Source organism: Stenella coeruleoalba (assembly GCF_951394435.1).
Source record: "Stenella coeruleoalba genome assembly, contig: scaffold_288, whole genome shotgun sequence".
Lineage (NCBI taxonomy): Eukaryota > Metazoa > Chordata > Mammalia > Artiodactyla > Delphinidae > Stenella > Stenella coeruleoalba.
In genome coordinates, this window is record NW_027646215.1 from 200,050 (window position 1) to 221,144 (window position 21,095).

Here is a 21,095-nt window from a genome sequence, read left to right on the forward strand (position 1 = left end):
TATGTCTCCAAAAGAGAATCAAGCGTGTGTACAGGGGCATAAACGCAGCAGTGATAGGATTGGAGAGGTTCAGTGAGCAAATGAAGACCCTTTGAAGTCATATTGCATGGTACCCATTACACGGGTCTCAACTCTCCAGGTTTAAGGTATTCTTCCTTCAGCTAAAACATGCATGTGGAACCCAAGTATGATCAACCATGTGAACGGGAGACGTGTTCAAATATGTCTCAGTTTTCCTCCCCTGGTACTCGGGTGCAACATTCCAGACGCTTTACTAACACTCTCCCCACTTGGAGAGTCAGCGCCTTTAACCTCCTGTTTGGCCCAGTTTGCAATTTCTGCGGAAGATGAACAGGAATAGCGAGAACCAATGAGAGGCTAGCTGGAGGTGTCTGGACGGGCAAATTTAACTCTCATTTCCCACCAGGAAGAGGAAATAACCAAAGGCTCAGCGTGCCGTACCGGAACCAGATTAGGGCCTGAAGACATCCTGCGGTGTTGCGGCCAGGTCACAAGAAAGCGAGTTGAAGAAAGGAGCTCAGGGGCACTGTAATTCACAAACCTGCAGAGTTATAAATGACAGCTATCGTCCAAAAATAGACTGAAGTAAGGCTGCCAAGAGGACTTGAAAGCGGGGCAGAATTGCAGGAAACCGATTTCAGGAGGTAGACTGGAATTGCATTGAAAGCATAGGAAAAGAGGCAGAACGTCCACAATGATGCACTTGGCCAAAAAGGACGTATGCGTTTTTTCCTGAATATATTCAGGAAAAAACGCATACGCCCTTTTTGGCCAACCAAGCAAGCTTGCAAAGGAAATCTGCACTACAATGAAGTCTCACTTCCCCCCGGTCAAAAGGGCCATCTGAAAAAAGTGTAAAATCCAGAAAGGCAGGACAGGCCATGCAGAACTGGGAGCCTTGTTATACTGATGGGCGGAATGTAAATTGCCAACAGACACTCGGGATAAGTGTATGGTGTTTCCTGAAACATCTAAAAAACAAAGCAACAGAACCTAGGGCACTTCCACTTATGGTCCTATAGCTTAGGGAAATTAAAATCAAAAAGACACAGCCACCCCAAAGTTTGGAACGGCTCTGTTTACAAGAACCTCGTTTACAGTACAAGTTCAACATCGCAGAAAGTGAAAAATGGATAAAGAAGTTGTGGTATTTACTTACAAAGCAATATCACTCAGCAATGAAATCTGTGTCATCAGGCCCTTAGCAGCACAATGAGTGGATTCAGGTATGATGATTCTAACTGAAGTAAGTCACACAGAAAAAGAAACATCATAAGATATCAGTAATACACGGAATGTAAACTTGGCTACACAGGAACTGAATTACAGAACAGAACAGCGTCTCAAATTTAGAAAAACAACTTATGCTTGCTTAAGGGGAAAGGTGAGTTGGGGTGCTGCATAAAACCAGAGATTGAAATGAGCACAGATAAAGTTCCTTAAGTCAAATATGGAATAGACAAGAGCTACTCCTTGCTCAACGAAATGGACTCAACACCGCATATTAAACGCCTAAGAATGTACCTGACTAGTAAGTATCTTAAAACCTATGGATTGCTATGTCTCCGAAAGAGAATCAAGCATGTGTACAGGGGCATAAACGCAGCAGTGATAGGATTGGAGAGGTTCGGTGAGCAAATGAAGACCCTTTGAAGTCATATTGCATGGTACCCATTACACGGGTCTTAACTCTCCAGGTTTAAGGTATTCTTCCTTCAGCTAAAACATGCATGTGGAACCCAAGTATGATCAACCATGTGAACGGGAGACGTGTTCAAATATGTCTCAGTTTTCCTCCCCTGGTACTCGGGTGCAACATTCCAGACGCTTTACTAACACTCTCCCCACTTGGAGAGTCAGCGCCTTTAACCTCCTGTTTGGCCCAGTTTGCAATTTCTGCGGAAGATGAACAGGAATAGCGAGAACCAATGAGAGACTAGCTGGAGGTGTCTGGACGGGCAAATTTAACTCTCATTTCCCACCAGGAAGAGGAATTAACCAAAGGCTCAGCGTGCCGTGCCGGAACCAGATTAGGGCCTGAAGCCATCCTGCGGTGTTGCGGCCAGGTCACAAGAAAGCGAGTTGAAGAAAGGAGCTCAGGGGCACTGTAATTCACAAACCTGCAGAGTTATAAATGACAGCTATCGTCCAAAAATAGACTGAAGTAAGGCTGCCAAGAGGACTTGAAAGCGGGGCAGAATTGCAGGAAACCGATTTCAGGAGGTAGACTGGAATTGCATTGAAAGCATAGGAAAAGAGGCAGAACGTCCACAATGATGCACTTGGCCAAAAAGGGCGTATGCGTTTTTTCCTGAATATATTCAGGAAAAAACGCATACGCACTTTTTGGCCAACCAAGCAAGCTTGCAAAGGAAATCTGCACTACAATGAAGTCTCACTTCCCCCCGGTCAAAAGGGCCATCTGAAAAAAGTGTAAAATCCAGAAAGGCAGGACAGGCCATGGAGAACTGGGAGCCTTGTTATGCTGATGGGTGGGATGTAAATTGCCAACAGACACTCGGGAGAAGTGTATGGTGTTTCCTGAAACATCTAAAAAACAAAGCAACAGAGCCTAGGGCACTGCCACTTATGGTCCTATAGCTTAGGGAAATTAAAATCAAAAAGACACAGCCACCCCAAAGTTTGGGACGCCTCTGTTTACAAGAACCTCGTTTACAGTACAAGTTCAACATCGCAGAAAGTGAAAAATGGATAAAGAAGTTGTGGTATTTACTTACAAAGCAATATCACTCAGCAATGAAATCTATGTCATCAGGCCCTTAGCATCACAATGAGTGGATTCAGGTATGATGATTCTACCTGAAATAAGTCACACAGAAAAAGAAACATCATAAGATATCAGTAATACACGGAATGTAAACTTGGCTACACAGGAACTGAATTACAGAACAGAACAGGGTCTCAAATTTAGAAAACCAACTTATGCTTGCTTAAGGGTAAAGGTGAGTTGGGGTGCTGCATAAAACCAGAGATTGAAATGAGCACAGATAAAGTTCCTTAAGTCAAATATGGAATAGACAAGAGCTACTCCTTGCTCAACGAAATGGACTCAACACCGCATATTAAACGCCTAAGAATGTACCTGACTAGTAAGTATCGTAAAACCTATGGATTGCTATGTCTCCAAAAGAGAATCAAGCATGTGTACAGGGGCATAAATGCAGCAGTGATAGGATTGGAGAGGTTCGGTGAGCAAATGAAGACCCTTTGAAGTCATATTGCATGGTACCCATTACACGGGTCTCAACTCTCCAGGTTTAAGGTATTCTTCCTTCAGCTAAAACATGCATGTGGAACCCAAGTATGATCAACCATGTGAACGGGAGATGTGTTCAAATATGTCTCAGTTTTCCTCCCCTGGTACTCGGGTGCAACATTCCAGACGCTTTACTAACACTCGCCCCACTTGGAGAGTCAGCGCCTTTAACCTCTTGTTTGGCCCAGTTTGCAATTTCTGCGGAAGATGAACAGGAATAGCGAGAACCAATGAGAGGCTAGCTGGAGGTGTCTGGACGGGCAAATTTAACTCTCATTTCCCACCAGGAAGAGGAAATAACCAAAGGCTCAGCGTGCCGTACCGGAACCAGATTAGGGCCTGAAGCCATCCTGCGGTGTTGCGGCCAGCTCAAAAGAAAGCGAGTTGAAGAAAGGAGCTCAGGGGCACTGTAATTCACAAACCTGCAGAGTTATAAATGAGAGCTATCGTCCAAAAATAGACTGAAGTTAGGCTGCCAAGAGGACTTGAAAGCGGGGCAGAATTGCAGGAAACCGATTTCAGGAGGTAGACTGGAATTGCATTGAAAGCATAGGAAAACAGGCAGAACGTCCACAATGATGCACTTGGCCAAAAAGGGCGGATGCGTTTTTTCCTGAATATATTCAGGAAAAAACGCATACGCCCTTTTTGGCCAACCAAGCAAGCTTGCAAAGGAAATCTGCACTACAATGAAGTCTCACTTCCCCCCGGTCAAAAGGGCCACCTGAAAAAAGTGTAAAATCCAGAAAGAGAAGACAGGCCATGGAGAACTGGGAGCCTTGTTATGCTGATGGGCGGGATGTAAATTGCCAACAACCACTCGGGAGAAGTGTATGGTGTTTCCTGAAACATGTAAAAAACAAAGCAACAGAACCTAGGGCACTTCCACTTATGGTCCTATAGCTTAGGGAAATTAAAATCAAAAAGACACAGCCACCCCAAAGTTTGGAACGGATCTGTTTACAAGAACCTCGTTTACAGTACAAGTTCAACATCGCAGAAAGTGAAAAATGGATAAAGAAGTTGTGGTATTTACTTACAAAGCAATATCACTCAGCAATGAAATCTGTGTCATCAGGCCCTTAGCAGCACAATGAGTGGATTCAGGTACGATGATTCTAACTGAAATAAGTCACACAGAAAAAGAAACATCATAAGATATCACTAATACACGGAATGTAAACTTGGCTACACAGGAACTGCATTCCAAAACAGAACAGGGTCTCAAATTTAGAAAACCAACTTATGCTTGCTTAAGGGGAAAGGTGAGTTGGGGTGCTGCATAAAACCAGAGATTGAAATGAGCACAGATAAAGTTCCTTAAGCCAAATATGGAATAGACAAGAGCTACTCCTTGCTCAACGAAATGGACTCAACACCCCATATTAAACGCCTAAGAATGTACCTGACTAGTAAGTATCTTAAAACCTATGGATTGCTATGTCTCCAAAAGAGAATCAAGCGTGTGTACAGGGGCATAAACGCAGCAGTGATAGGATTGGAGAGGTTTGGTGAGCAAATGAAGACCCTTTGAAGTCATATTGCATGGTACCCATTACACGGGTCTCAACTCTCCAGGTTTAAGGTATTCTTCCTTCAGCTAAAACATGCATGTGGAACCCAAGTATGATCAACCATGTGAACGGGAGACGTGTTCAAATATGTCTCAGTTTTCCTCCCCTGGTACTCGGGTGCAACATTCCAGACGCTTTACTAACACTCTCCCCACTTGGAGAGTCAGCGCCTTTAACCTCCTGTTTGGCCCAGTTTGCAATTTCTGCGGAAGATGAACAGGAATAGCGAGAACCAATGAGAGACTAGCTGGAGGTGTCTGGACGGGCAAATTTAACTCTCATTTCCCACCAGGAAGAGGAATTAACCAAAGGCTCAGCGTGCCGTGCCAGAACCAGATTAGGGCCTGAAGCCATCCTGCGGTGTTGCGGCCAGGTCACAAGAAAGTGAGTTGAAGAAAGGAGCTCAGGGGCACTGTAATTCACAAACCTGCAGAGTTATAAATGACAGCTATCGTCCAAAAATAGACTGAAGTAAGGCTGCCAAGAGGACTTGAAAGCGGGGCAGAATTGCAGGAAACCGATTTCAGGAGGTAGACTGGAATTGCATTGAAAGCATAGGAAAAGAGGCAGAACGTCCACAATGATGCACTTGGCCAAAAAGGGCGTATGCGTTTTTTCCTGAATATATTCAGGAAAAAACGCATACGCCCTTTTTGGCCAACCAAGCAAGCTTGCAAAGGAAATCTGCACTACAATGAAGTCTCACTTCCCCCCGGTCAAAAGGGCCATGTGAAAAAAGTGTAAAATCCAGAAAGGCAGGACAGGCCATGGACAACTGGGAGCCTTGTTATGCTGATGGGCGGGATGTAAATTGCCAACAGACACTCGGGAGAAGTGTATGGTGTTTCCTGAAACATCTAAAAAACAAAGCAACAGAGCCTAGGGCACTGCCACTTATGGTCCTATAGCTTAGGGAAATTAAAATCAAAAAGACACAGCCACCCCAAAGTTTGGAACGGCTCTGTTTACAAGAACCTCGTTTACAGTACAAGTTCAACATCGCAGAAAGTGAAAAATGGATAAAGAAGTTGTGGTATTTACTTACAAAGCAATATCACTCAGCAATGAAATCTGTGTCATCAGGCCCGTAGCAGCACAATGAGTGGATTCAGGTATGATGATTCTAACTGAAATAAGTCACACAGAAAAGAAACATCATAAGATATCAGTAATACACGGAATGTAAACTTGGCTACACAGGAACTGAATTACAGAACAGAACAGGGTCTCAAATTTAGAAAACCAACTTATGCTTGCTTCAGGGTAAAGGTGAGTTGGGGTGCTGCATAAAACCAGAGATTGAAATGAGCACAGATAAAGTTCCTTAAGTCAAATATGGAATAGACAAGAGCTACTCCTTGCTCAACGAAATGGACTCAACACCGCATATTAAACGCCTAAGAATGAACCTGACTAGTAAGTATCTTAAAACCTATGGATTGCTATGTCTCCAAAAGAGAATCAAGCATGTGTACAGGGGCATAAACGCAGCAGTGATAGGATTGGAGAGGTTCGGTGAGCAAATGAAGACCCTTTGAAGTCATATTGCATGGTACCCATTCCACGGGTCTCAACTCTCCAGGTTTAAGGTATTCTTCCTTCAGCTAAAACATGCATGTGGAACCCAAGTATGATCAACCATGTGAACGGGAGACGTGTTCAAATATGTCTCAGTTTTCCTCCCCTGGTACTCGGGTGCAACATTCCAGACGCTTACTAACACTCTCCCCACTTGGAGAGTCAGCGCCTTTAACCTCCTGTTTGGCCCAGTTTGCAATTTCTGCGGAAGATGAACAGGAATAGCGAGAACCAATGAGAGACTAGCTGGAGGTGTCTGGACGGGCAAATTTAACTCTCATTTCCCACCAGGAAGAGGAAATAACCAAAGGCTCAGCGTGCCGTGCCGGAACCAGATTAGGGCCTGAAGCCATCCTGCGGTGTTGCGGCCAGGTCACAAGAAAGCGAGTTGAAGAAAGGAGCTCAGGGGCACTGTAATTCACAAACCTGCAGAGTTATAAATGAGAGCTATCGTCCAAAAATAGACTGAAGTAAGGCTGCCAAGAGGACTTGAAAGCGGGGCAGAATTGCAGGAAACCGATTTCAGGAGGTAGACTGGAATTGCATTGAAAGCATAGGAAAAGAGGCAGAACGTCCACAATGATGCACTTGGCCAAAAAGGGCGTATGCGTTTTTTCCTGAATATATTCAGGAAAAAACGCATACGCCCTTTTTGGCCAACCAAGCAAGCTTGCAAAGGAAATCTGCACTACAATGAAGTCTCACTTCCCCCCGGTCAAAAGGGCCATCTGAAAAAAGTGTAAAATCCAGAAAGGCAGGACAGGCCATGGAGAACTGGGAGCCTTGTTATGCTGATGGGCGGGATGTAAATTGCCAACAACCACTCGGGAGAAGTGTATGGTGTTTCCTGAAACATGTAAAAAACAAAGCAACAGAACCTAGGGCACTTCCACTTATGGTCCTATAGCTTAGGGAAATTAAAATCAAAAAGACACAGCCACCCCAAAGTTTGGAACGGCTCTGTTTACAAGAACCTCGTCTACAGTACAAGTTCAACATCGCAGAAAGTGAAAAATGGATAAAGAAGTTGTGGTATTTACTTACAAAGCAATATCACTCAGCAGTGAAATCTATGTCATCAGGCCCTTAGCAGCACAATGAGTGGATTCAGGTATGATGATTCTAACTGAAATAAGTCACACAGAAAAAGAAACATCATAAGATATCAGTAATACACGGAATGGAAACTTGGCTACACAGGAACTGAATTACAGAACAGAACAGGGTCTCAAATTTAGAAAACCAACTTATGCTTGCTTAAGGGTAAAGGTGAGTTGGGGTGCTGCATAAAACCAGAGATTGAAATGAGCACAGATAAAGTTCCTTAAGCCAAATATGGAATAGACAAGAGCTACTCCTTGCTCAACGAAATGGACTCAACACCGCATATTAAATGTCTAAGAATGTACCTGACTAGTAAGTATCTTAAAACCTATGGATTGCTATGTCTCCGAAAGAGAATCAAGCATGTGTACAGGTGCATAAACGCAGCAGTGATAGGATTGGAGAGGTTCGGTGAGCAAATGAAGACCCTTTGAAATCATATTGCATGGTACCCATTACACGGGTTTCAACTACCCAGGTTTTAGGTATTCTTCCTTCAGCTAAAACATGCATGTGGAACCTAGAGTATGATCAACCATGTGATCGGGAGACGTGTTCAAATATGTCTCAGTTTTCCTCCCCTGGTACTCGGGTGCAACATTCCAGACGCTTTACTAACACTCTCCCGACTTGGAGAGTCAGCGCCTTTAACCTCCTGTTTGGCACAGTTTGCAATTTCTGCGGAAGATGAACAGGAATAGCGAGAACCAATGAGAGGCTAGCTGGAGGTGTCTTGACGGGCAAATTTAACTCTCATTTCCCACCAGGAAGAGGAAATAACCAAAGGCTCAGCGTGCCGTGCCGGAACCTGATTAGCGTCTGAAGCCATCCTGCGGTGTTGCGGCAGGTCACAAGAAAGCGAGTTGAAGAAACGAGCTCAGGGGCACTGTAATTCACAAACCTGCAGAGTTATAAATGACAGCTATCGTCCAAAAATAGACTGAAGTAAGGCTGCCAAGAGGACTTGAAAGCGGGGCAGAATTGCAGGAAACCGATTTCAGGAGGTAGACTGGAATTGCATTGAAAGCATAGGAAAAGAGGCAGAACGTCCACAATGATGCACTTGGCCGAAAAGTGCGTATGCGTTTTTTCCTGAATATATTCAGGAAAAAACGCATACGCCCTTTTTGGCCAACCAAGCAAGCTTGCAAAGGAAATCTGCACTACAATGAAGTCTCACTTCCCCCCGGCCAAAAGGGCCATCTGAAAAAAGTGTAAAATCCAGAAAGGCAACAGGCCATTGAGAACTGGGAGCCTTGTTATGCTGATGGGCGGGATGTAAATTGCCAACAGACACCTGGGAGAAGTGTATGGTGTTTCCTGAAACATCTAAAAAACAAAGCAACAGAGCCTAGGGCACTTCCACTTATGGTCCTATAGCTTAGGGAAATTAAAATCAAAAAGACACAGCCAACCCAAAGTTTGGGACGCCTCTGTTTACAAGAACCTCGTTTACAGTACATGTTCAACATCACAGAAAGTGAAAAATGGATAAAGAAGTTGTGGTATTTACTTACAAAGCAATATCACTCAGCAATGAAATCTGTGTCATCAGGCCCTTAGCAGCACAATGAGTGGATTCAGGTATGATGATTCTAACTGAAGTAAGTCACACAGAAAAAGAAACATCATAAGATATCAGTAATACACGGAATGTAAACTTGGCTACACAGGAACTGAATTACAGAACAGAACAGGGACTCAAATTCAGAAAACCAACTTATGCTTGCTTAAGGGTAAAGGTGAGTTGGGGTGCTGCATAAAACCAGAGATTGAAATGAGCACAGATAAAGTTCCTTAAGTCAAATATGGAATAGACAAGAGCTACTCCTTGCTCAACGAAATGGACTCAACACCGCATATTAAACGCCTAAGAATGTACCTGACTAGTAAGTATCTTAAAACCTATGGATTGCTATGTCTCCGAAAGAGAATCAAGCATGTGTACAGGGGCATAAATGCAGCAGTGATAGGATTGGAGAGGTTCGGTGAGCAAATGAAGACCCTTTGAAGTCATATTGCATGGTACCCATTCCACGGGTTTCAACTACCCAGGTTTAAGGTATTCTTCCTTCAGCTAAAACATGCATGTGGAACCTAGAGTATGATCAACCATGTGATCGGGAGACGTGTTCAAATATGTCAGTTTTCGTACCCTGGTACTCGGGTGCAACATTCCAGACGCTTTACTAACACTCTCCCGACTTGGAGAGTCAGTCCCTTTAACCTCCTGTTTGGCCCAGTTTGCAATTTCTGCGGAAGATGAACAGGAATAGCAAGAACCAATGAGAGGCTAGCTGGAGGTGTCTGGACGGGCAAATTTAACTCTCATTTCCCACCAGGAAGAGGAATTAACCAAAGGCTCAGCATGCCGGGCCGGAACCAGATTAGGGCCTGAAGCCATCCTGCGGTGTTGCGGCCAGGTCACAAGAAAGCGAGTTGAAGAAACGAGCTCAGGGGCACTGTAATTCACAAACCTGCAGAGTTATAAATGAGAGCTATCGTCCAAAAATAGACTGAAGTAAGGCTGCCAAGAGGACTTGAAAGCGGGGCAGAATTGCAGGAAACCGATTTCAGGAGGTAGACTGGAATTGCATTGAAAGCATAGGAAAAGAGGCAGAACGTCCACAATGATGCACTTGGCCAAAAAGGGCGTATGCGTTTTTTCCTGAATATATTCAGGAAAAAACGCATACGCCCTTTTTGGCCAACCAAGCAAGCTTGCAAAGGAAATCTGCACTACAATGAAGTCTCACTTCCCCCCGGTCAAAAGGGCCATCTGAAAAAAGTGTAAAATCCAGAAAGACAAGACAGGCCATGGAGAACTGGGAGCCTTGTTATGCTGATGGGCGGGATGTAAATTGCCAACAACCACTCGGGAGAAGTGTATGGTGTTTCCTGAAACATCTAAAAAACAAAGCAACAGAGCCTAGGGAACTTCCACTTATGGTCCTATAGCTTAGAGAAATTAAATTCAAAAAGACACAGCCACCCCAAAGTTTGGAACGGCTCTGTTTACAAGAACCTCGTTTACAGTACAAGTTCAACATCGCAGAAAGTGAAAAATGGATAAAGAACTTGTCGTACTTACGTACAATGCAGTATCACTCAGCAATGAAATCTGTGTCATCAGGCCCGTAGCAGCATAATGAGTGGATTCAGGTACGATGATTCTAACTGAAATAAGTCACACAGAAAAAGAAACATCATAAGATATCACTAATACACGGAATGTAAACTTGGCTACACAGGAACTGCATTCCAAAACAGAACAGGGTCTCAAATTTAGAAAACCAACTTATGCTTGCTTAAGGGGAAAGGTGAGTTGGGGTGCTACATAAAACCAGAGATTGAAATGAGCACAGATAAAGTTCCTTAAGCCAAATATGGAATAGACAAGAGCTACTCCTTGCTCAACGAAATGGACTCAACACCCCATATTAAACGCCTAAGAATGTACCTGACTAGTAAGTATCTTAAAACCTATGGATTGCTATGTCTGCAAAAGAGAATCAAGCGTGTGTACAGGGGCATAAACGCAGCAGTGATAGGATTGGAGAGGTTCGGTGAGCAAATGAAGACCCTTTGAAGTCATATTGCATGGTACCCATTCCACGGGTTTCAACTACCCAGGTTTAAGGTATTCTTTCTTCAGCTAAAACATGCAAGTGGAACCTAGAGTATGATCAACCATGTGATCGGGAGACGTGTTCAAATATGTCTCAGTTTTCCTCCCCTGGTACTCGGGTGCAACATTCCAGACGCTTTACTAACACTCTCCCCACTTGGAGAGTCAGTCCCTTTAACCTCCTGTTTGGCCCAGTTTGCAATTTCTGCGGAAGATGAACAGGAATAGCGAGAACCAATGAGAGGCTAGCTGGAGGTGTCTGGACAGGCAAATTTAACTCTCATTTCCCACCAGGATGAGGAATTAACCAAAGGCTCAGCGTGCCGTGCCGGAACCAGATTAGGGCCTGAAGCCATCCTGCAGTGTTGCGGCCAGCTCAAAAGAAAGCGAGTTGAAGAAAGGAGCTCAGGGGCACTGTAATTCACAAACCTGCAGAGTTATAAATGACAGCTATCGTCCAAAAATAGACTGAAGTAAGGCTGCCAAGAGGACTTGAAAGCGGGGCAGAATTGCAGGAAACCGATTTCAGGAGGTAGACTGGAATTGCATTGAAAGCATAGGAAAAGAGGCAGAACGTCCACAATGATGCACTTGGCCAAAAAGGGCGTATGCGTTTTTTCCTGAATATATTCAGGAAAAAACGCATACGCCCTTTTTGGCCAACCAAGCAAGCTTGCAAAGGAAATCTGCACTACAATGAAGTCTCACTTCCCCCCGGTCAAAAGGGCCATGTGAAAAAAGTGTAAAATCCAGAAAGGCAGGACAGGCCATGGACAACTGGGAGCCTTGTTATGCTGATGGGCGGGATGTAAATTGCCAACAGACACTCGGGAGAAGTGTATGGTGTTTCCTGAAACATCTAAAAAACAAAGCAACAGAGCCTAGGGCACTGCCACTTATGGTCCTATAGCTTAGGGAAATTAAAATCAAAAAGACACAGCCACCCCAAAGTTTGGAACGGCTCTGTTTACAAGAACCTCGTTTACAGTACAAGTTCAACATCCCAGAAAGTGAAAAATGGATAAAGAAGTTGTGGTATTTACTTAAAAAGCAATATCACTCAGCAATGAAATCTATGTCATCAGGCCCTTAGCATCACAATGAGTGGATTCAGGTATGATGATTCTAACTGAAATAAGTCACACAGAAAAAGAAACATCATAAGATATCAGTAATACACGGAAAGTAAACTTGGCTACACAGGAACTGAATTACAGAACAGAACAGGGTCTCAAATTTAGAAAACCAACTTATGCTTGCTTAAGGGTAAAGGTGAGTTGGGGTGCTGCATAAAACCAGAGATTGAAATGAGCACAGATAAAGTTCCTTAAGTCAAATATGGAATAGACAAGAGCTACTCCTTGCTCAACGAAATGGACTCAACACCGCATATTAAACGCCTAAGAATGTACCTGACTAGTAAGTATCGTAAAACCTATGGATTGCTATGTCTCCAAAAGAGAATCAAGCATGTGTACAGGGGCATAAACGCAGCAGTGATAGGATTGGAGAGGTTCGGTGAGCAAATGAAGACCCTTTGAAGTCATATTGCATGGTACCCATTCCACGGGTCTCAACTCTCCAGGTTTAAGGTATTCTTCCTTCAGCTAAAACATGCATGTGGAACCCAAGTATGATCAACCATGTGAACGGGAGACGTGTTCAAATATGTCTCAGTTTTCCTCCCCTGGTACTCGGGTGCAACATTCCAGACGCTTACTAACACTCTCCCCACTTGGAGAGTCAGCGCCTTTAACCTCCTGTTTGGCCCAGTTTGCAATTTCTGCGGAAGATGAACAGGAATAGCGAGAACCAATGAGAGACTAGCTGGAGGTGTCTGGACGGGCAAATTTAACTCTCATTTCCCACCAGGAAGAGGAAATAACCAAAGGCTCAGCGTGCCGTGCCGGAACCAGATTAGGGCCTGAAGCCATCCTGCGGTGTTGCGGCCAGGTCACAAGAAAGCGAGTTGAAGAAAGGAGCTCAGGGGCACTGTAATTCACAAACCTGCAGAGTTATAAATGAGAGCTATCGTCCAAAAATAGACTGAAGTAAGGCTGCCAAGAGGACTTGAAAGCGGGGCAGAATTGCAGGAAACCGATTTCAGGAGGTAGACTGGAATTGCATTGAAAGCATAGGAAAAGAGGCAGAACGTCCACAATGATGCACTTGCCCAAAAAGGGCGTATGCGTTTTTTCCTGAATATATTCAGGAAAAAACGCATACGCCCTTTTTGGCCAACCAAGCAAGCTTGCAAAGGAAATCTGCACTACAATGAAGTCTCACTTCCCCCCGGTCAAAAGGGCCATCTGAAAAAAGTGTAAAATCCAGAAAGGCAGGACAGGCCATGGAGAACTGGGAGCCTTGTTATGCTGATGGGCGGGATGTAAATTGCCAACAACCACTCGGGAGAAGTGTATGGTGTTTCCTGAAACATGTAAAAAACAAAGCAACAGAACCTAGGGCACTTCCACTTATGGTCCTATAGCTTAGGGAAATTAAAATCAAAAAGACACAGCCACCCCAAAGTTTGGAACGGCTCTGTTTACAAGAACCTCGTCTACAGTACAAGTTCAACATCGCAGAAAGTGAAAAATGGATAAAGAAGTTGTGGTATTTACTTACAAAGCAATATCACTCAGCAGTGAAATCTATGTCATCAGGCCCTTAGCAGCACAATGAGTGGATTCAGGTATGATGATTCTAACTGAAATAAGTCACACAGAAAAAGAAACATCATAAGATATCAGTAATACACGGAATGGAAACTTGGCTACACAGGAACTGAATTACAGAACAGAACAGGGTCTCAAATTTAGAAAACCAACTTATGCTTGCTTAAGGGTAAAGGTGAGTTGGGGTGCTGCATAAAACCAGAGATTGAAATGAGCACAGATAAAGTTCCTTAAGCCAAATATGGAATAGACAAGAGCTACTCCTTGCTCAACGAAATGGACTCAACACCGCATATTAAATGTCTAAGAATGTACCTGACTAGTAAGTATCTTAAAACCTATGGATTGCTATGTCTCCGAAAGAGAATCAAGCATGTGTACAGGTGCATAAACGCAGCAGTGATAGGATTGGAGAGGTTCGGTGAGCAAATGAAGACCCTTTGAAATCATATTGCATGGTACCCATTACACGGGTTTCAACTACCCAGGTTTTAGGTATTCTTCCTTCAGCTAAAACACGCATGTGGAACCTAGAGTATGATCAACCATGTGATCGGGAGACGTGTTCAAATATGTCTCAGTTTTCCTCCCCTGGTACTCGGGTGCAACATTCCAGACGCTTTACTAACACTCTCCCTACTTGGAGAGTCAGCGCCTTTAACCTCCTGTTTGGCACAGTTTGCAATTTCTGCGGAAGATGAACAGGAATAGCGAGAACCAATGAGAGGCTAGCTGGAGGTGTCTTGACGGGCAAATTTAACTCTCATTTCCCACCAGGAAGAGGAAATAACCAAAGGCTCAGCGTGCCGTGCCGGAACCTGATTAGCGTCTGAAGCCATCCTGCGGTGTTGCGGCAGGTCACAAGAAAGCGAGTTGAAGAAACGAGCTCAGGGGCACTGTAATTCACAAACATGCAGAGTTATAAATGACAGCTATCGTCCAAAAATAGACTGAAGTAAGGCTGCCAAGAGGACTTGAAAGCGGGGCAGAATTGCAGGAAACCGATTTCAGGAGGTAGACTGGAATTGCATTGAAAGCATAGGAAAAGAGGCAGAACGTCCACAATGATGCACTTGGCCGAAAAGTGCGTATGCGTTTTTTCCTGAATATATTCAGGAAAAAACGCATACGCCCTTTTTGGCCAACCAAGCAAGCTTGCAAAGGAAATCTGCACTACAATGAAGTCTCACTTCCCCCCGGCCAAAAGGGCCATCTGAAAAAAGTGTAAAATCCAGAAAGGCAACAGGCCATTGAGAACTGGGAGCCTTGTTATGCTGATGGGCGGGATGTAAATTGCCAACAGACACCTGGGAGAAGTGTATGGTGTTTCCTGAAACATCTAAAAAACAAAGCAACAGAGCCTAGGGCACTTCCACTTATGGTCCTATAGCTTAGGGAAATTAAAATCAAAAAGACACAGCCAACCCAAAGTTTGGGACGCCTCTGTTTACAAGAACCTCGTTTACAGTACATGTTCAACATCACAGAAAGTGAAAAATGGATAAAGAAGTTGTGGTATTTACTTACAAAGCAATATCACTCAGCAATGAAATCTGTGTCATCAGGCCCTTAGCAGCACAATGAGTGGATTCAGGTATGATGATTCTAACTGAAGTAAGTCACACAGAAAAAGAAACATCATAAGATATCAGTAATACACGGAATGTAAACTTGGCTACACAGGAACTGAATTACAGAACAGAACAGGGACTCAAATTCAGAAAACCAACTTATGCTTGCTTAAGGGTAAAGGTGAGTTGGGGTGCTGCATAAAACCAGAGATTGAAATGAGCACAGATAAAGTTCCTTAAGTCAAATATGGAATAGACAAGAGCTACTCCTTGCTCAACGAAATGGACTCAACACCGCATATTAAACGCCTAAGAATGTACCTGACTAGTAAGTATCGTAAAACCTATGGATTGCTATGTCTCCAAAAGAGAATCAAGCATGTGTACAGGGGCATAAACGCAGCAGTGATAGGATTGGAGAGGTTCGGTGAGCAAATGAAGACCCTTTGAAGTCATATTGCATGGTACCCATTACACGGGTCTCAACTCTCCAGGTTTAAGGTATTCTTCCTTCAGCTAAAACATGCATGTGGAACCCAAGTATGATCAACCATGTGAACGGGAGACGTGTTCAAATATGTCTCAGTTTTCCTCCCCTGGTACTCGGGTGCAACATTCCAGACGCTTTACTAACACTCTCCCCACTTGGAGAGTCAGCGCCTTTAACCTCCTGTTTGGCCCAGTTTGCAATTTCTGCGGAAGATGAACAGGAATAGCGAGAACCAATGAGAGACTAGCTGGAGGTGTCTGGACGGGCAAATTTAACTCTCATTTCCCACCAGGAAGAGGAAATAACCAAAGGCTCAGCGTGCCGTGCCGGAACCAGATTAGGGCCTGAAGCCATCCTGCGGTGTTGCGGCCAGGTCACAAGAAAGCGAGTTGAAGAAAGGAGCTCAGGGGCACTGTAATTCACAAACCTGCAGAGTTATAAATGACAGCTATCGTCCAAAAATAGACTGAAGTAAGGCTGCCAAGAGGACTTGAAAGCGGGGCAGAATTGCAGGAAACCGATTTCAGGAGGTAGACTGGAATTGCATTGAAAGCATAGGAAAAGAGGCAGAACGTACACAATGATGCACTTGGCCAAAAAGGGCGTATGCGTTTTTTCCTGAATATATTCAGGAAAAAACGCATACGCCCTTTTTGGCCAACCAAGCAAGCTTGCAAAGGAAATCTGCACTACAATGAAGTCTCACTTCCCCCCGGTCAAAAGGGCCATCTGAAAAAAGTGTAAAATCCAGAAAGGCAGGACAGGCCATGGAGAACTGGGAGCCTTGTTATGCTGATGGGCGGGATGTAAATTTCCAACAACCACTCGGGAGAAGTGTATGGTGTTTCCTGAAACATCTAAAAAACAAAGCAACAGAACCTAGGGCACTTCCACTTATGGTCCTATAGCTTAGGGAAATTAAAATCAAAAAGACACAGCCACCCCAAAGTTTGGAACGGCTCTGTTTACAAGAACCTCGTCTACAGTACAAGTTCAACATCGCAGAAAGTGAAAAATGGATAAAGAAGTTGTGGTATTTACTTACAAAGCAATATCACTCAGCAGTGAAATCTATGTCATCAGGCCCTTAGCAGCACAATGAGTGGATTCAGGTATGATGATTCTAACTGAAATAAGTCACACAGAAAAAGAAACATCATAAGATATCAGTAATACACGGAATGTAAACTTGGCTACACAGGAACTGAATTACAGAACAGAACAGGGACTCAAATTTAGAAAACCAACTTATGCTTGCTTAAGGGTAAAGGTGAGTTGGGGTGCTGCATAAAACCAGAGATTGAAATGAGCACAGATAAAGTTCCTTAAGTCAAATATGGAATAGACAAGAGCTACTCCTTGCTCAACGAAATGGACTCAACACCGCATATTAAACGCCTAAGAATGTACCTGACTAGTAAGTATCTTAAAACCTATGGATTGCTATGTCTCCGAAAGAGAATCAAGCATGTGTACAGGGGCATAAATGCAGCAGTGATAGGATTGGAGAGGTTCGGTGAGCAAATGAAGACCCTTTGAAGTCATATTGCATGGTACCCATTCCACGGGTTTCAACTACCCAGGTTTAAGGTATTCTTCCTTCAGCTAAAACATGCATGTGGAACCTAGAGTATGATCAACCATGTGATCGGGAGACGTGTTCAAATATGTCAGTTTTCGTACCCCGGTACTCGGGTGCAACATTCCAGACGCTTTACTAACACTCTCCCGACTTGGAGAGTCAGTCCCTTTAACCTCCTGTTTGGCCCAGTTTGCAATTTCTGCGGAAGATGAACAGGAATAGCAAGAACCAATGAGAGGCTAGCTGGAGGTGTCTGGACGGGCAAATTTAACTCTCATTTCCCACCAGGAAGAGGAATTAACCAAAGGCTCAGCGTGCCGTACCGGAACCAGATTAGGGCCTGAAGCCATCCTGCGGTGTTGTGGCCAGCTCAAAAGAAAGGGAGTTGAAGAAAGGAGCTCATGGGCACTGTAATTCACAAATCTGCAGAGTTATAAATGACAGCTATCGTCCAAAAATAGACTGAAGTAAGGCTGCCAAGAGGACTTGAAAGCGGGGCAGAATTGCAGGAAACCGATTTCAGGAGGTAGACTGGAATTGCATTGAAAGCATAGGAAAAGAGGCAGAACGTCCACAATGATGCACTTGGCCAAAAAGGGCGTATGCGTTTTTTCCTGAATATATTCAGGAAAAAACGCATACGCCCTTTTTGGCCAACCAAGCAAGCTTGCAAAGGAAATCTGCACTACAATGAAGTCTCACTTCCCCCTGGTCAAAAGGGCCATCTGAAAAAAGTGTAAAATCCAGAAAGGCAGGACAGGCCATGGACAACTGGGAGCCTTTGTTATGCTGATGGGCGGGATGTAAATTGCCAACAGACACTCCGGAGAAGTGTATGGTGTTTCCTGAAACATCTAAAAAACAAAGCAACAGAGCCTAGGGCACTGCCACTTATGGTCCTATAGCTTAGGGAAATTAAAATCAAAAAGACACAGCCACCCCAAAGTTTGGGACGCCTCTGTTTACAAGAACCTCGTTTACAGTACAAGTTCAACATCGCAGAAAGTGAAAAATGGATAAAGAACTTGTGGTACTTACGTACAATGCAGTATCACTCAGCAATGAAATCTATGTCATCAGGTCTGTAGCAGCATAATGAGTGGATTCAGGTACGATGATTCTAACTGAAATAAGTCACACAGAAAAAGAAACATCATAAGATATCACTAATACACGGAATGTAAACTTGGCTACACAGGAACTGCATTCCAGAACAGAACAGGGTCTCAAATTTAGAAAACCAACTTATGCTTGCTTAAGGGTAAAGGTGAGTTGGGGTGCTGCATAAAACCAGAGATTGAAATGAGCACAGATAAAGTTCCTTAAGCCAAATATGGAATAGACAAGAGCTACTCCTTGCTCAACGAAATGGACTCAAAACCCCATATTAATCCCCTAAGAATGTACCTGACTAGTAAGTATCTTAAAACCTATGGATTGTTATGTCTCCAAAAGAGAATCAAGCGTGTGTACAGGGGAATAAACGCAGCAGTGATAGGACTGGAGAGGTTCGGTGAGCAAATGAAGACCCTTTGAAGTCATATTGCATGGTACCCATTCCACGGGTCTCAACTCTCCAGGTTTAAGGTATTCTTCCTTCAGCTAAAACATGCATGTGGAACCCAGAGTATGATCAACCATGTGAACGGGAGACGTGTTCAAATATGTCTCAGTTTTCCTCCCCTGGTACTCGCGTGCAATATTCCAGACGCTTTATAACACTCTCCCCACTTGGAGAGTCAGTCCCTTTAACCTCCTGTTTGGCCCAGTTTGCAATTTCTGCGGAAGATGAACAGGAATAGCGAGAACCAATGAGAGGCTAGCTGGAGGTTTCTCGACGGGCAAATTTAACTCTCATTTCCCACCAGGAAGAGGAAATAACCAAAGGCTCAGCGTGCCGTACCGGAACCAGATTAGGGCCTGAAGCCTTCCTGCGGTGTTGCGGCCACCTCAAAAGAAAGCGAGTTGAACAAAGGAGCCCAGTGGCACTGTAATTCACAAACCTGCAGAGTTATAAATGACAGCTATCATCCAAAAATACACTGAAGTAAGGCTGCCAAGAGGACTTGAAAGCGGGGCAGAATTGCAGGAAACCGATTTCAGGAGGTAGACTGGAATTGCATTGAAAGCATAGGAAAAGAGGCAGAACGTCCACAATGATGCACTTGGCCAAAAAGGGCGTATGCGTTTTTTCCTGAATATATTCAGGAAAAAACGCATACGCCCTTTTTGGCCAACCAAGCAAGCTTGCAAAGGAAATCTGCACTACAATGAAGTCTCACTTCCCCCCCTGTCAAAAGGGCCATCTGAAAAAAGTGTAAAATCCAGAAAGGCAGGACAGGCCATGGAGAACTGGGAGCCTTGTTATGCTGATGGGCAGGATGTAAATTGCCAACAACCACTCGGGAGAAGTATATGGTGTTTCCTGAAACATCTAAAAAACAAAGCAACAGAACCTAGGGCACTTCCACTTATGGTCCTATAGCTTAGGGAAATTAAAATCAAAAAGACACAGCCACCCCAAAGTTTGGAATGGCTCTGTTTACAAGAACCTCGTTTACAGTACAAGTTCAACATCGCAGAAAGTGAAAAATGGATAAAGAAGTTGTGGTATTTACTTACAAAGCAATATCACTCAGCAATGAAATCTATGTCATCAGGCCCTTAGCATCACAATGAGTGGATTCAGGTATGATGATTCTAACTGAAATAAGTCACACAGAAAAAGAAACATCATAAGATATCAGTAATACACGGAATGTAAACTTGGCTACACAGGAACTGAATTACAGAACAGAACAGGGTCTCAAATTTAGAAAACCAACTTATGCTTGCTTAAGGGTAAAGGTGAGTTGGGGTGCTGCATAAAACCAGAGATTGAAATGAGCACAGATAAAGTTCCTTAAGTCAAATATGGAATAGACAAGAGCTACTCCTTGCTCAACGAAATGGACTCAACACCGCATATTAAACGCCTAAGAATGTACCTGACTAGTAAGTATCTTAAAACCTATGGATTGCTATGTCTCTGAAAGAGAATCAAGCATGTGTACAGGTGCATAAACGCAGCAGTGATAGGATTGGAGAGGTTCGGTGAGCAAATGAAGACCCTTTGAAGTCATATTACATGGTACCCATTCCACGGGTTTCAACTACCCAGGTTTAAGGTATTCTTTCTTCAGCTAAAACATGCATGTGGAACCTAGAGTATGATCAACCATGTGATCGGGAGACGTGTTCAAATATGTCTCAGTTTTCCTCCCCTGGTACTCGGGTGCAACATTCCAGACGCTTTACTAACACTCTCCCCACTTGGAGAGTCAGTCCCTTTAACCTCCTGTTTGGCCCAGTTTTCAATTTCTGCGGAAGATGAACAGGAATAGCGAGAACCAATGAGAGGCTAGCTGGAGGTGTCTGGACAGGCAAATTTAACTCTCATTTCCCACCAGGAAGAGGAATTAACCAAAGGCTCAGCGTGCCGTGCCGGAACCAGATTAGGGCCTGAAGCCATCCTGCGGTGTTGCGGCCAGCTCAAAAGAAAGCGAGTTGAAGAAAGGAGCTCAGGGGCACTGTAATTCACAAACCTGCAGAGTTA

At 44.0% G+C, this 21,095-nt stretch overlaps 1 long non-coding RNA gene across 2 annotated transcripts in view; it reads right to left on the reverse strand.

Annotated features, from left to right (window-relative positions):
• Positions 1–2,761: 2,761 nt before the first annotated feature.
• Positions 2,762–21,095, reverse strand: part of LOC307181254 — a 98,115-nt gene continuing 79,781 nt past the window's right edge. For both annotated transcript variants that reach the window (XR_013826229.1, XR_013826230.1), the window contains 2 exons: positions 12,226–12,311; positions 2,762–2,837 (listed from right to left, as the gene is read on the reverse strand). This is a non-coding gene — a long non-coding RNA (uncharacterized lncRNA). The remainder of the gene's footprint in view (positions 2,838–12,225; positions 12,312–21,095) is intronic.